The following is a 17370-nucleotide window of genomic DNA, read 5'->3' as shown; positions in this document are numbered from 1 at the left end:
TGATAATAATAATAATAGTGTTTTTGATATAGTACATATACATTTTAAAAGGAAATAGGACCGACAAATCTCAGTAATATCATAAAATCATATAACTTAGAATATATAAAATAAATAATTAAGTCTGATTAAGTTCATGATCTGAAGACCCATTTCAAAGTTAATTTATATGAAACTACAGCGTTTATCGCTCAACAAATATTTGTACCCCGAAAAAGAAAAGTCGAAATAGACAATAGGAGCATACTCGCAGGAACATACGAAACTAATGATTAACTAAACATAAAATACATAACAGGATCGTCGACTCCCTGTATTAACTTTATTGTTTACATTTAAGATTTTATTAATTTTCACCAATTCAATTTTTGTCAATCCGATATTTATGTCAGGGATGCTTTTTTAATTTATGTTATAATAAAATCCTGCATGCCCGGTGAGTTTACCAATTTCTGTTTTACGTTGAAAGTAAAAATCCAACCTGCTATTTTTCAAGAAATTAAGTTCCCACTTTCGGCATTGAGACTGAGATGTTGGTGTTTCCAATGTGGACCTTTTCCAAAACCCGACTACTTTAGAAAAAGTAATTATTCAGAAAAGGCAAAAAAACCGCACCTAGTTTTGAAAGTAGGGGCCTCAAAAAGGATTTCGATTATTTCAAGAGTGTTGTGACAGATTGACATTTTAGTTCCTGGCAAGTTAACTGAAATTCGAATCAAATTGTAGGCTCTTGATATTTTCCTCTCGTGTTCTTAGTTGCCTCAATTATTTTTTTTTTCAGTAATCAAAAATGTTTCCAATTTGCAGTATGCAAATTTATGCACTATTCTTCAAATTTGCAGAATACAATTTTAACCATTATATCCAATGAGGTATGATTCGGATAAATATCTGATCATTGTTGTAAGCAAAAAGAATATGCAAGTGCATACAAATCCGTGCTCTACGTATGACTTATCAATTGAGCTTATGAATTTATCTTTTTTCCTATTATTAACTGCAGGAGGAAATTGGATAATTAGATATCATTTTCTTCAGATATCGTTATCTGCACACGTTTTCATCAATAAACTGTTCTCGGTAAAATATTACATTTTGTAAATTTAGTAAGGTTATTTGAGTTTTTATAAAGTAATAATGGTATTACGATCGTGACAGTTTATTCGAAAAGAAATCTCATATTCCGAATTATTTAAATCAGTCACTCTAAACAAGATGTTTCGAATTCGTCGAGGGGTCTTTTTCTTTTCTTTTTCCCCCGTGCCCATTGACTTTCGGATTAAGTTTTTATTCATTAGACTCTGATCTGACCCTGGCATGAGTCCCTAGGGATTCGGGAGGCAATGAGAAAGTGGTGGCCAAAAAAAGAGCCATTATGAATTCTCTAGGCCCTGAACTCTACTGCATCTTGCTACAAAAAAGGATTAATCAAAAATGGATACTTAACGAGTCCAAATCCTGGAGAAGAAATACGCCAGGTATAAGGCACACGAAGAGAATCATAGAAGAGCTTACAAAAGAATTGCTGGGGATGGCCACCGCAACAGAACCAGGATTATGATTGGACTCCTGACAGGCCTCTGCGACCTAGGGCACATGCACCGGATGCTTATCCAGAAGAAATACTGTGCAGATATTTCTAGGGAGAAGAGAAGACTGCAGATTTTATGTTTTTATAAGGGTCTATGTATGTGCAGATTCTTGCAACTAGGAGAGGAAAATCCCCAAGCCAGATCCTACACTAAGGAGCCGCTGTCATCTTGATTAACATCCTGAAGCTGGATTATAAAAATAGAGGTGCATAATACTCAGATCGAGATGCAGAAAGCCTTGTGGCCGCCTCTTTCATCCCTAACCCTTTCTTTAGACTCTGAAAGACATTACGCAACGAAATAAACTAAATTCGAGGATAATACCTACTAAACCAAGTAAACAGGTTACGTAAACTTCATCCAGGGTTGAAACAGAACTAGCCAAGGAGCGGAGAAAGGCCATCATACGTCATAAAAATTCAAATTATATTTTCCATTTTCAAACTGTTGCCCGGAAAAGTAAACAACATGTTTTCAACATACTGGATAAAAAGAATGGGCCAATTTTTTACAATGATACTGAATCATGCTTCAGCTCTTTCATAATTGAATATAATGTGATAATAGTTTTATCGAAGGACATCTGACTACGACAGAAACAACACAACGACGGTGTAAAAAATAAACCAGGAGGAACGCTACATGACCTTGTTATTAAGATATAGGAGCTTCTTTTAACTAATAACGTAATATTGGTATTTGTGGGTACTAAATGTGAATGTGTATCTGTAAACCCAGTCACAAAAAGTTCGACGGACCTCGGAAAGTCATGAACGAATAAGGGCAAAGTAAATATACCTTAATTTTCTTTAAATTTCTCTTTATCTCCACGATTTCAACTGTATTAAAAAGATAAAGACTATTACAAAAGTGTGTGATTTAAAACACCATCAATATACACAAATCGAAGATTATAAAACCAAAAAGAAAGTTTTTATTAATAAAATGGAAACAGACTAAAAATACAGATCATAACAAAAGAAGAATTCATTGAAGTACAATTTGATCCGGAACATACAGGATCTCGTATGTTTTTGTTATGCAAAATAATGATTATATTTACATTTAATTAGAACGCAGCAATAAAAGTCGATTTATTTGTTTGCAAGGGCATGTAGTAAGAAAACAAAATAAGCATAAAATTTTATATGGACTGCAGCGAGAACAAATTGTATGGAAGCGTACCATTTATTATCTGTACCATTTCCATGTACATATTTACTGATTTGACGAGCAACTTTGATATATATGCCATTTGAAACGTTTTGATGATATTAAAACAACAAACTATTGTTTTATTCTATGAATTTCATTTAGGACACTCAAAAATATTCAAATTTATTTTTAAAAATGTTTGTTAAAAACATTTTAACAACATGTTAAAAATGTTGTTTTGCGCAAAAATGTTTCAGTTATGAAATAATAAATATTATAAACTATGTTCCTCAATGAAGATGGCGTGAAGACGAGAGTAAAGCGATCAAGTGTCAATAATTTCAAAATTCTATTCGAAATTTTTTACTTTACAATATAGCCGTCGACTTTAAACATTTATCTAACTTTTAATATTATATTTTAAATCTTAAAATGGAACTCCAGGCTTGCGAAGGGCGGGTATCTTCTAATTTTTCTTTTGATGCCCGAATGCCGCAAGGATTACATATACTTTTTTTCTTTATTGATATGATATTCCTACTGCTATTCTCTATCACTCTGATCCATCACATAGCGAAAACAATGATACATTATTTCTGGGGTACAAGATTTGGACAATTTGAATTTCATCCTGGGTTCCCAGATATGCCCTTGCAACTTATCGACCTCAATATCTTTCTTTGGTTAATGCGAATAACGCAGGTCTATTTAAAAACCCCATAAAAGTTGCAAAAACGTCAACTCCAGTTTACCTTCATACCGTACTTACTTTGAGTTACCTTGGTCTGTTCCCGGACAACAAACAAACATGGAACCCGCACATAAGAGCCGCACTTTCTCGATTACCTGACAGACAATACTAACGACCGATACACAACACAATACTGAAACCGATATGGGCTCCAAACTTGAACTTAGTGGTTCAACCGATATTCAAAAAAATCTGCGCAATCGATGCTTTCGTGTATGAAAACATTTTTTGTCCGCTATGACCTCAATATCAAGTTTGCCCATTACTTGCTAAAAACCTTAGTATCCATTTCATCCTTTCATCTCTTTCAGCCCAATGTATTGTAGCGGAGTTAGCCAATTAACCATACCCACTTTCAAGGAAAGTAACCGCTCGTGTGATTTCCCCAATGAAGCGTGTGCAGCTCATTAACACATTTAATTATTGGAGTAGCACCAATTGTGCTGCTAACAACCTAGCATACTTCGCAACATTTATTTATTGCAATTACAACATTTTACGGTTCTAATGGTATACAGTTTGTTTCACCATTTCTCGTAAGTGTTCATTTTTGCAATTGATCTAGAATTTTTTTAAATTGGCATCTTGTAGATCAGAAAATGTTAGAAAAATAATACAAATGTGATTTTGCACCGGATTATTTAACGCCTAAGAATAAAGAGAGATAAAACAATTGTGTTTAAGTAAAAAGATAATTTTATTTAGGATTGACTCACGCATAACCATGTTTTTCTGTTGTGATCATAGGAGTTTTAACTTGATCAATAAACCTACAAAATTCTCAATTATTAGTTAATCGAACGTTCGAAACACTTCAGCGGTTGTCTGTCGTATTAAAGAATTGTAATTATATCATTTTAGGGCATGTGGTGAAACAGCGCGGACCACACCTCCAACAGGAAGTCAAAGGGTAGCCAACCGTAGAAGGGGGTGTAAGCATCAAGTCTAGACGCCTTGCACTATTACCGTTAACCACGAACCACCTGCTTCGCAGATTGTGCCACTTTGCCTCTGAAGCCACACTATTCAATGAGCCTATAATTTTAGACTCGGTGTGGGGGAGAAAAAAAATGCATTGAAATAGCACGTGCCGGCTTTAGAAACGATGGCATACACTATCGAGATAAGAAACGGAATATTAAAATTCGTTATATGCTAAAACTGATAAATCTACGACCTTGCTTTTTTTACAATCCATTCAAAAATAAGTGAAGCGCTATTCCATTTTCCACTCTTGCAAATCACAAAAGAAACACACGCAAAACTTACGGGTTCGTTTGAATAAATTATACAAGAATGCCCTCAATTAAAAAATAAAAATAAAGAATGTAGCCACTTTGATCAAACGAGTCATACCGGTGATTCTTATTAAAGTAAGAAAAAACTGACTTGCTTAAAGGAAGACGCACAAATTACAGTTGATAAGAATTCATATTTCCATGGTAGATATATTTCAATACATTTTTATAAAATGTGTTTAATGCACTGTAGCAAAAAGAATGCCGTTCCAATTTAAAAACGCTTACTCCCTTCAGACGTAAATGAAATTATTTGTTTTCCCATCATAAGGAGCCCAGATAGATTATGATTAGCAAAGCAGTGGAGATAATGAAAATATAATTGCTAAGATAAGTTGCATGTCCGTCTGGGAGTGTCGCGAGGAATCATGGTGTTGAGTCAAGAAACACGGATAAAAGACAAAAGATCCCCCACTGAAAATAAACCTTTATTTTCAAAATATTTATCAAATCGAACAAGATCTTCTTATCAAAAATATAAAAAAGAGTCAGAGCCCGACCCCGAAACAAGTATGGGGGGTTTTCGATGGGACTAATTAAAAATTTTCTGCACCATATCTATTGAAATTGATCAGTTAATTCGCCCACTATGTACTTTAAACTAACAGAAAAAACCACAACCGGTTGGAAATATTTGTTTGGAAAGTGTGCGTACAGTTTTCGTATCACTGCGTAGAATGGGTCGTAAGTATCGATCGTACACCTACAGGAGCAAGGACCTTGTGCACTCCTCTTAAAACGATTGCAATTTCCACCCAGTTTCTCAAGCGTTTGGCGAGATAATATACACGGGTCTTTTGATAAAATAAAACCTTTCAAAACGATTTGAATGTTAATTACTTATCTAGTTTTGATATCAAACACTCCGGTGTATAACTACGACGCGAGGAGTTCCATCAAATTACGCATCGAGTCACAAATTATTGAAATGACAATAGACCAATTTTTTAAAACAAGCATAACACGTTCGGTTGAAAAACAAGTCAGAGTGATTTTGAAAGCTTTCTAAAGCGATATTCTTATAAGCTTAGCAGAACATGCACACTTACGCCCTACCTAAGCTTTATTTTGTACTGTAGGTTTACACCAGTAAGTCTTTAGAAAGCTTGTATGAGTGGAATCAATTATCTGACATATTTTGCCGAACAGATACCGAGAATGTGTAGATAAAATAGCGCGTAAACATTGATTAGGTTTTGTTATTTGTACCAAAGTGAGATAATCTCGAAAAAAATAAGAAAGTGCCTTGCTCAACTCGGCACTCAAAAAGTTGTTTTTGATTCAACGTGAAATATATATGAACGGAATGACTATAAAAACCGCTATGATACTAAAGTCAAGAACGTAAGCATCAGTCTACCAAAAATGAAATGTTTTCAAATTCTAAAAAGTGGTGGGTGGAATTAAATTGGAAGAAAATATAACAACAAACGAAAATACTTAATGCTTTCTTGATTCGTTTCAAATTGTTTTTCGAGCTTAAAGGTGTTTATTTTTGTGTTCAACCTTGAAATAGAAGGTATAGCTCGTCACCATGGTGACTAAACCATCATCTTCCCTTTATCTGCGTCACCTGACCACCCCCTTCGTAATCAAAATAAAACATTTCGTTTATGTAGGAAGGGATTTAGTTGTCTTCGTACTCGCAAAGGAAATCTTCGGAAAATATATCAATAAAATATAATTGGGTATTTATTAAGGTAGGGCTTACAATTAATCTCATTTGAAACTCTAAACAATATAAAAAGTTAGAAGTTTAATATTTCGTTTCTCTTTAAAATTAATCACAAAAAATTAAAATTTTAAGAAAATTATCTAAAATTAACGGTCACTAATCTCTACACAAAATTATCTAATTTATATAAAATAAATATATATACAAGCATACAGCGTTAACTTATAATCATGACTGCATGCACTTTATTTAATTTGTCAAACACTTTATGACTCCCGATTAGTGCGATTAAAATTTCTTTTTACCTTTTTAGGAGCTTTAGATCGAAACAATCAATGTTTATAACTGCAATTTCGTAAATAGAAGCGCAGCATAAAAGATGTCACTTTAGGAATGCTAATTTGAAGTTCTTACTATATTTCAGTTAATTATTCTTACTATGTAGGGTTTTGGTTGAGATGAAAAAATTAGTGTCACGAGCGGGATTCGAACTCACGACCTTCGGCTCAAGTGGTTAGAGCAGCGGCATATTGACCCGAAGGTCGTGGGTTCGAATCCCGCTCGTGACACTAACTTTTTCATCACTTTTGACCCACACTTCAAATTTGTACAATGTAAGTAAATTCTTACTTGTAAAAGCTTTAAAGCAAATTTTTAGATACTCTCTCTATTATTGGAGCTTTAAGACCAAACCTCTTAATGTAGCAAGCATATATGCAATCTTTTACTTGTCAGTGCTTTAAAGCAACCTCTAGATCCACTCTCTAATTATAGGGCCTTTAGATCAAAGCTTCTACTGCAGGAGATATAGATCTATTCGCATATTTGCTTAGCTTTATATCAGTGCATTAGATCAAAGTTTTCATTCTAGAAGATACAAACCCACTTTTTTTTTAAAGCTTTGATGTTTGATCGAAGCTCATGATGTGGAACATTAGATCAAAGTTCGTTCTATGTAATGTACACAGAACAGATCCAAATTCTTTATGGTAAAAGCTTTAAAGGAAATTTTCAGAATCTCTCTTACTATGGGAGATTAGATGAAACCTCATATTATAGGACGTATAGATACAATTTAATACAAGTAAGCGCTTCAAAGCAAAGCTTTAGATCCACTCTATAAATATAGGAGTTTTAGATCAAAGCTCCTACCGTAGAAAGTTCAGATCTAATCTCTTCCTTGACGGAGTTTTGTATCAGTGCATTAGATCAGACTCTTATCGTCGGAGGTACAATCCAAGGTTTGGTAAAAAACTTAAACCCTCTTACGGAGGGAAGAATAGACTCATTCTTTTGTTGTAATAAAGCTTTGATCGAAGCTTTTATTGTAAGGTTCATTAGATCAACTCTCTTATTGTAGACTCATAGAAGAAGCAGCTTAGATATACTCTTACACTGCCGAACCTATGTAATAAAAGTACATATACTGAAAACAATGAACTGTCTTAAACTACATTCGTATCTGTCTTGTACATCTTTGAATTTTGCATGTCAATCGAAATGGTGTTGTAAATATAAATTTTTCCGCAATGACTGGTAGCTTTAATAAACTATAGTAAATCCGAACATTATAAATTCTTTAATCTTTTTATGTAAGGTTTGGTTGAAATGAAAAAGTTAGTGCCACGAGCGGGATTCGAACCCACGCCCTTCGGCTAAATACGCCGCTGCTCTACCACTTGAGCTATCGAGACTTCGATCCACTCGGACACCAACTCCCTATCTCAACCTACAACCCTTCAAATTTTCCCTCCTTTTTGCCTTTTTTTCAATTGGCATTATTAATTGAAATAATTAATTGAAAGGAGTAATTTGGTCAATAGACCACGAAATATAATGGATTATAAATTCTATGATTATGTAGAAATGACCTCAAATGAAAATCAATAAATGTCAAATGGGTCACTAATAAAAGCAGAAAAAACTCCTAGTTGTTGAAAAATCTTAGCGGTCATTATTTCAACTGCTGAATTTAATGACTATAGTTATTGGATATCATCAAAACACGTTCACTAACTGAGAAAAACCTAGCTTCTGTAGACTAAATCTTTATTCTGTGATTTTAATTCTGCTTTTACTTCAGATACAGAACACGTTTTGGTGTTCTAAAATTTCCAAAGTATTCTAATTTTGCCTGTTTGTAAGTCTGGTTAAAATTTATAACTGGCCTTATTTTCAATATTCGATTCACAGATCATTCAGCACGACCAAAGTCTAGTACTTAAATTACAAGAAATGTAAAAATTTTACAATTTTTTTATAGGTGACTAATTATTGTGTTATATTGTTATTTCAGTAGTTAAAAAATTATAAATAAAAAAGCTCGCTCAATATTAATTTAAATTAAACATACAATCTCTTTCAAAATGTTTTTATATGTCAAGGTATTAAACGATTTTTATACCAACGCCGTTAATTTGAAATCTTTTTTTTTCTTTTATACTTTTATATAGCCAAGGCGAATTAATTTGTAAAAAAAAAATACCCAGCGAACTGGAACAGTAGTTAATATTATAAAATCATTTGGTGAGGAGGTTTTTAGTTTTTATTTCGGTTTTCAAATGGGAGAGAGACATTTAAAATTGTGCATTAAAGATCTCAAAAGACGAGAGAAAGCACCGAACCTGATCGACATTCCGCTCCTTATTAGATATGCGATTTAGAAAATTCATAAAAACAACATATGGGTGTGGTAATTTATTCATTAATACCAGATTATCTAATTGGACAATTTTTGCATTCGAATTTAAGTCTCTAGCGCAGTTAATTATTTTAAAAATACATATATCGAAAGCATACTGAATCAATTGCCCATGGAAAAGTATAGATTATGAGATCTGTTTCAACAACATCCATTATTAAAGAATCTAGATCATAAAGCACTACTCACAATGTTCATTTTATATAGAACAGAAGTTTCATCCATTCAAGCACATCCAAAATAAATCGTACTAATAACAATAGGTTATCATTTTTTTTCAACTGACGCCTGACATTAAAAAACAAAAACTACAGGATTTCCCCATTGCGAAAGTAAGTCACCTTACATAATCAAAAACATTGCAAATGCAAGGCATTGCATACTTGCGACGGAATGGTTTCTAACCTTATTATTAACTGATATTTTAGGACAATTCAAAAAGTGTTCAATTCAGGAAATGTCATCCGTTCCTCTTCTCCTACTAGGCATTATCGAACCACGCCGTATTCCTAAACGTTGGCCATGAAGTGCAGAACATTTATCGTCATTATTGATGTTTTCCTCGTGGCAGAGGAACATATCTACATCTGGCAGGGAAAAATATAATTTCGCGTATAATCAAAACATGTTTGTGAACAATACAATTTCCCCTTCCTGTAGAGCCATTAAAACAAAAATATAACTATATTTTTTGGAACCAGTATAAAACCAAATTTGTTACCTTTATTTCGTATTAGAAAGGGGATTTTTATGATTTGTTCAGCTCATGTGCAAGCTATGACCTTCAACGTTTTAGTATGGAAAAAAACTGATTGGAAAATAATTGTTGTTGTTGCAGTAAATCTTTTATGCCTGAAACTTTTGCAGATTTGCTATAAGGAACCTTGTAACATGTTTTTTTTAGTGTGTGTTCGAGTTTACAAAAGCTACAGTGTCCTAGTTTACATTTTTGATTTATTCATATTCGTGGGAGGGAAAGTACTTTATTGATACATTAGATGAAAAGAGAAAAAGTAAGTTAATTAATAAGAGTATGGCATGAAAAAAATGCCCCCATAAAGATATTAATTTTCAAAGCTGCATGACATTGCTGCTTGTTTATATTAACAGTAATGTTTTAAATCAAAATAAAACAACTGAAATTTATATCGTCATTTAAAAATTGTGCTTTGTACCCTTTTTTATACTCTTTTTTTTCACGGACTCCTCGCGACAATCTGACTACCTAACTTTCAAAACTGAATATCGTTTTCGTGACATGTGTTGTTTGTTTGCCTTTTAATTGTTTACACTTTTATTAGTGATGTTTTGTAGATTATAGAAGAGAGAAATAAAAGATAAGATTACACTCATTAAATTTGAAATTTTTATCCGTATTTGTTTTTGACTTTTTATTTTGTTTTTGTGTGTATGTTTCATAAAAACACCCCAAAAATAAATAAATAATAATTTGACAGAATTTATCCTCTATTAACGTCAGTCGTGCCATTAACAGATTTGCAATTTTCAATAATTATTTTTGTTTATAATTTGAATAATATGAACAATATGAAAAAACAATATAACAATATGAAAAATAAAACCGAAGTGCACCTACGACAGTTATAATACAATAATCAATAACCATTATTTCCTTTAGACTCAACAATTAATACATATGTACTACCGATGTATACAAACTTTGTCAGTCGTGCAGCTGAAAATCAAAAATTAATTTTTTGGTATGTCAGCTGAGAGGTTATTTAATAGCTCGATATGCATTCCAAATAAGATAAAAATTCACAGTTCCGGAGTATCTATCTTCACTAAACCCACACCATTGTTTATGGATTAAAATAGCCAGTCAAATGAAGACACCAAGAACACATTAAATACATTTTTTCAACCTAATTTTAGTTTCTTACTGGTTAACCCAAAAAACTACCTTTCTAACAAATAAAATCTCCAATGTTCAATAAACAAGTAATAAGTACTATTTGCTCAACATAGACTGAAAAGAAAATAAGGGAAATAAAATCTTACAAAAAGCCAAAATTGTACTTTTTACACTAATTAATTGAAAAAGTTGTATTTTCACTATTCTGTTGTAATGTCTCCAATGAGGGAATGTCAATGTAAAACCACCCCTTTAAAACAATAATTTTCATGCTAATAGAGTCTTTAACTTGAAACTTACTGTTTTATTTTTATTTAGACTGTTTCCTCCCCAAAGAAACATATTTAACAAAATAAAGGCGGCAATATAGATATAAAATGAGAGAGAAGAAAGATCGAAAGAGAGAGAGAGAGAGAAAGAGAGAGAGAGAGAGAGACAGAGAGAGAGAGACAGAGAGAGAGACAGAGAGACAGAGAGAGACAGAGACAGAGAGACAGAGAGAGAGAGAGAGAGAGAGAGAGGAGAGTAAAAGAAAGTATGGGTGTGACAGTAGCAGGAGAAAATCAGTAGATAAATAGATATTTAACTACGTAGATATATATACAGATAAATAGAAAAACAAAAAGAGAGACATACGAGAGAAAGACTGACATACTTTTATATACTTCCTATGACATACTTTTATATACTTCCTATATCATAAATTGTTCCGCTTTATTATACGGTTATTTTTACTACATAAGAATCAGCTCGTATAGTGTTAAATCTACGGGCAATTGTCATGCTAATAAATATATAATTTATTAAAATTATTATAATAATTAATCAATTTCAATCCTTATATGATTGAAGCCTTTTCTTCGTTCGTTAATTTAAAGACGTTTATGTAAATAATTTATTAAAATGATAGAATACAATTTTTTTTTAAGTTTCGTTGATTTAGTTTAAATTGTGGAATCAAAACGGAATACGTTGGAATTGGTGTAATGTTTGTCATAAAGGACTTCAACGTAAACAAAACTTTTTGATATTTCAATTTGCTCAAGCGTTTTATTTTTTGTACAACTAGGCTGAAATAAATATTGATAAGAGAAGAAGGGAAAAACTAAGAGGACAATTTCCATATATTGAATTCTACACGGGATGACTGACTGACTGACATTACGTCGGTGTACAGCTAGCATGAATGCGACGTCGTAGTAGTGTAATGTGTAGTAGAGTTTCGCGTGGTGGGGAACAATTTACTAACGGTCCACTCTCCATTCATCTCCTACGGTGCTCCTTCCTTTTTCATTCCCCATTCAACGGATGATCGGTGCACATTCCTCGAATGTCTACATTGTAGCGTTTTTCCCCCCAGTTTACACATGGTACGAAAGTTCACGGATTTAAACGGCGCAGATTCAAAACAAACCCCCACCAAGAAAATAATTTGCGCCTCTTTCCAAGGACCAATTCCTCTTTATTTACATGTACGATTTTTATTTGACGTGTTTTTGAAACAGATAAAGAAAAAATATTTCAAACATGGGCTTCTTAATTCGTTTATTTTTTCTTTTTGACAGTACCTTCTTATCCTCCTTTATGATTTTTGCCCCTTTAATAAAATCCGATGCTTGAGTTTTTAACAGAACGATCACTCAATCACATTGTAATTTTTTCTCCGTGTGTTTTGCGGTTCTCCTACACTCGCGTAAAAATATTATTGAACGGTATCCCACTTTCGAAAAAAATATATCAACTGGAAGGGCCAATAAACTCGGGACGTCAGTGAACCGCACTATTACAGCTCGTGGATGACTGACGAAAACAAACCCGTCCGACATCTCCCACCAAACATTCTACGGTGTACCAACATAATTCCGACATTTGAATTTCCCACTCTCATATTCTAATATTCCTGTCACAAAGAATATTAATTTAACACTAAATCCTTCCATTACCATCTGCTAGAGTATTTTTCTTATAATTTCCTAAAGATTTATTGCCTACTTTTTATACTGAGCTAGCTTAAATCTTTGAGTGAATTATTTATTACTTTCGTGTTATTTAGCCATAATATAAACATAAGGCGAACAGAAATTTAATGGCATTTGAAGAATAAAGAAAGAACAATGAATAAAGGAATTACAAGAATAAAGGAAGAATAATAGCATTTATAATCTTTAAATAAAGCATGCAATTTATGGCAGTTTCAGCTCAAATAAAACATTAAATAAAAAAATATCCATTACACACCCTTAAAAATGTGATCTACAAATATTCAATATAAATTGAGATTATTGATTTTTTTCATTAATAATGCTAATTTAAACCAAAAATTCAGGATCAGTAAATATTGGGTTGTCCGGAAAATAATGCAGGATTTTGGTATTAAACAAAAAAAAAGAAACTAGTTACTTTAAAGCAATGTTCTTTAATCAAAATAATTTCCCNGAGTAATCCTGTAAACGTAAACAGAATATTTTATATAGATTTTTTTTAATGAAAACTTAAAATCCTGCATTATTTTCCGGACAACCCAATATGATTAATTCATTGATAATTCACAATAATTTCATAAGCATTTATTATCTGTTAAATCTTCGCTAGGTTTAAATCTATGAATGAATGATTTATTACTTTCTTGTATTATTTATTTTTAAAACTACAGCCATAATGTTATAAATGTAAGGTAGATGTATTAAATATTTTTAATGGGTTTAAAAATATAATATTTATAATCCCAGTAAAGCATGTGATTTATGTCAGTTAACTACTCAAATATAAATCAGGTAAAAGGAATTCAAATACATACCCTTAAAAATGTGGACTACAATATTCAATAAATATTTACATTATTATTTAAACCCCTAACATTTAAACCTTCTATCTTAGAAATCCATTATGTTTAGTGGTCTGATTGATCAAATTACTTATTTCAATTAATTATTCTTTTTATGTAGGGTCTTGGTTGAAATGAAAAAGTTAGTGTCACGAACGGGATTCGAACCCACGACCTCCCCATCTCAACCTACAATCTTTCGAATTTTCCCTCCTTCCTTCTATCTTAGGTTAGCTATATATCCCTTCCTATAATTGCAGAGGTCATACCAACCCTCGGGGGTGCCTGAGTTTTTGAAAAAAAAAAAAGCCTGTTTGTATGTTTGGTTAGAATGCAGGGCCGATGGTTTCAAACTCGGGACCTGCACCTTAAGCACAGTGTCAACGCTTAAATCATTGCAGCCATTGACACCCTATTACCTGTTGTTAAATATATGATAAGTTTAATTTTCAGTTCAGTTTCATTCACTTACAAATGAGATGTGCATACTCCAGTAAGTCTTTATGCCCGACACTGTACAATTGAATAAAAGTGAAACCACTTCCTTTTAAAGACAATGTGCCTGCCTTTTTAGACACCTCAAAACTTTGTATAATAATTATTCTGCTTAATATTTTGTATAATAATTATTCTACTTATACCAAAAATCTACACTTTAAAATCACAGCCCTGAAAAGAAATTTTGCATGTTCCATAAGGATGCAGATATATTGTGAAATACATTATGACACAGACCAACCATTGGTGATAAAAAAACAATGCCAAAATTCATCTCAAAAAAATCTGAGGGAATAGCCTGAAATTACATTTTTTATTTATCGAAGTTTGTTCACAGTTGCTTGTATTATGCCACCTTGTCACAATTCACAAATTGAAGTTTAACTCACTTGTTTTACTTTACATTACATTTAGTACTTTTTTTCCTGTGGTAAATGTAATTCCCTGACTTGTTCTAAGACATTCCTGTTGAAGGATTACATGTATTTTGTATATAGAGATAAAATATATGCATAATGGCTCAGAATAAGGCTCCTAGCAAATAAGGCACGATGTTGAATTTCTGTATATATGGTAGATCGTCAAAAGTTCATATTTTTATATTCTTTGTTTTATGCTTGCGATTTAAAAAATTGGAATTATTGAGAAAAATGTGATTAATTCTTTCATTGAAAACGCTAATTTATATGTATATAATATTTCTCTTATTATTGGTTCAAGAACCTATAAATATTTAATGTTTAAAACACTAAAAACAAAACTACAATTAATGGGAAATATATATTTATTTATAATTTCTCATCTGTGGTATATAGGTTGCAGGAAAAAAATTATCAGAACTTTACAATATAATACAAAATTATGATTTCAGCGTTCTTTTTATGCATTTAGGTTAAAAATTCAGCAAACTGAGAACAATTATAATTTTACTAATTGTACTAAAATTAGTATTTACACATTCAGGAAGGCGATTTTGTATTTTTTTTCTTTTGTACATTTTTTACAATGATATTTACAATTGCAATAAAAGGAATTCAACTATACATCGTTTATAAAACATTGTACCAATAAGAAATGTCCAAGGCGAGGGTGGGTTCATTTTACATTATTGTTTAATTGATCCACACAGTAATGTTTGGAAGGCTTTAAATTGTTTTGAGTATTAATTCATTCTTCATTCATCTTCTAACTGTTCTCACACTGCATAGTTGGCAATCATTAGCTAATATTTTACCCTTATATTGTACAAGAAGGATTATTTGAGCAAAAATAGTACATGTTTACAATTTGGAAATGATATTTTACAGAAACATTTAGTATACAGATCATATTAAAAGTCACCCCACAAATAGTAAAATAAATTGGTTAAGTCTTAAGTAAATTGTTATTAAAATATATCCAACCATAAATGGCAGGAAGTTTTAAATGAGTTTCTTTATTTAATTGTTCATACTCACTATTTATATTTATTAATTCAAGAACGACTTTGTGTGCTTCACTCTTCAGAATAAAATTTCATTAAAAAATATTAATAATAATGTAATGTATATTAAGACAAGGAGTTACCAATATTTTTTCGATAAAAAAACTAGTTTTTAATTAAATTTTAATAATTAAACTGATTATAACATAAACTAAACCATACAATTTTACTCTATGTTATCTTGAAGCAATTACCATTGTTTAAATTTCTCATTTGTTTTAATTGCAATCAAAGCAATTAAAATATATTTCTTTAATTGTTAAATTTATGTGATTGTCTCTGATAATGTTTTATTCGATTTAGTTTAATGGAAATGTATAAACAACATTATATCTAAATGACTGACAAAAATTTCCAGTTTATATGAAGCTGATATGGCAACAAACTTAAATGTGCATATCACAAAATGTAGCTTCAAAAGTTAAATTATCTCCTACAATTTGATATGATCAAAAAGAGATTAAAAAAATTGTATAAAGTTTCAAAAATATAATGCAATAAAGCTTAATGTTTTTAACATTAGAATGTTATTAAAGTTAAATATTCTATTATAAACACCAAAACCAAATTATAAAAAAGTTTTCTTGGTATTATTAAACATCTAGTATGAAAAATAATCTATGAAAATCTTGTTTGAATAAATATGTCCTAGTAAAATTTTATTTTTAATTTAATTAAATATTTTTATAGGAGTAGCAATTTTTTTGATGAATACCTAACTATTAAATTGTGCCAAGGAATATTCAAAAATATCCCCCCGGAAGCATGACCTAATGTAGTTATAAAATAAATATAAAAAATCATTGTAAAAACTTTTAAAATTAGCAATTTATTATCAGAAGTTAATAGCAAGATAGATTTGTTGGGCTTCACAGTTCAAGTTTAAGCACTTTCTTTCAGGAGGGCTTTTTATCCCACAGCCATTTAAGAGTGAAGAGGAAGTCTAAAAAAAATTAATATTCTAATTTGGCATCCCTATATCTACCAAAACTCGTTTTAATATATTTTTTAAGTGTCAAGTACTTTCTTTTACTATTCATTCTCAGTCCTACAGTTTGCCGTTTTATTGTTGGAAAAAAAAATCAAATTTTGTTGTGCGTTGTTCTCAATCATATGACACTATTTCAAATAAAAACAACATAAGAATTAATCTATATAAAAAATTAGAATAATTTAATAATAAAAATATTTCATTTATAATGCTTTTAACACATCAACTATTCTTATGTTTATGCATTTGATTAATTAGTTTTAACTTTTTTTAATACTAGGCTAATGATGGAAATCAACAAAAAGGATGCAATTAGTCGTTTTCGTTCCTTACTTTCAATTCATTTTCTTTAATAATGAAGACGAGAGCCAATAAATTTTGTTAATTGATAAAAAATTGCTACACGTAGTACTGTGAAAACAATAGGCAAGAAAATTTACATCCTTTAGGAATTAGAATAAGTTAAATAATGTGAGGAATTTTAAAACATGACAAAAGAATATTTTGTACAAAATAATTTAATAAT

The 17370-nt window shown here is 31.2% G+C and overlaps 1 protein-coding gene across 6 annotated transcripts in view; it reads right to left on the bottom strand.

The window, feature by feature from the left end:
- LOC106667904 (receptor-type guanylate cyclase gcy-19-like) overlaps positions 1–12870 on the bottom strand; it is a 68832-nt gene extending 55962 nt beyond the window's left edge. For all 6 annotated transcript variants that reach the window (XM_024226951.1, XM_014396162.2, XM_014396164.2 and 3 more), the window contains exon 1: positions 12617–12870. The gene's annotated coding sequence lies outside the window, so the exon portion shown is untranslated. The remainder of the gene's footprint in view (positions 1–12616) is intronic.
- Positions 12871–17370: the final 4500 nt, after the last annotated feature.

The sequence above is a fragment of the Cimex lectularius genome, unplaced genomic scaffold (assembly GCF_000648675.2).
Source record: "Cimex lectularius strain Harlan isolate CLEC.00 unplaced genomic scaffold, Clec_2.1 scaffold149, whole genome shotgun sequence".
NCBI lineage: Eukaryota > Metazoa > Arthropoda > Insecta > Hemiptera > Cimicidae > Cimex > Cimex lectularius.
Note: the sequence above shows the minus strand (reverse complement) of the source record. Positions and strands in the feature narration are given on the sequence as shown.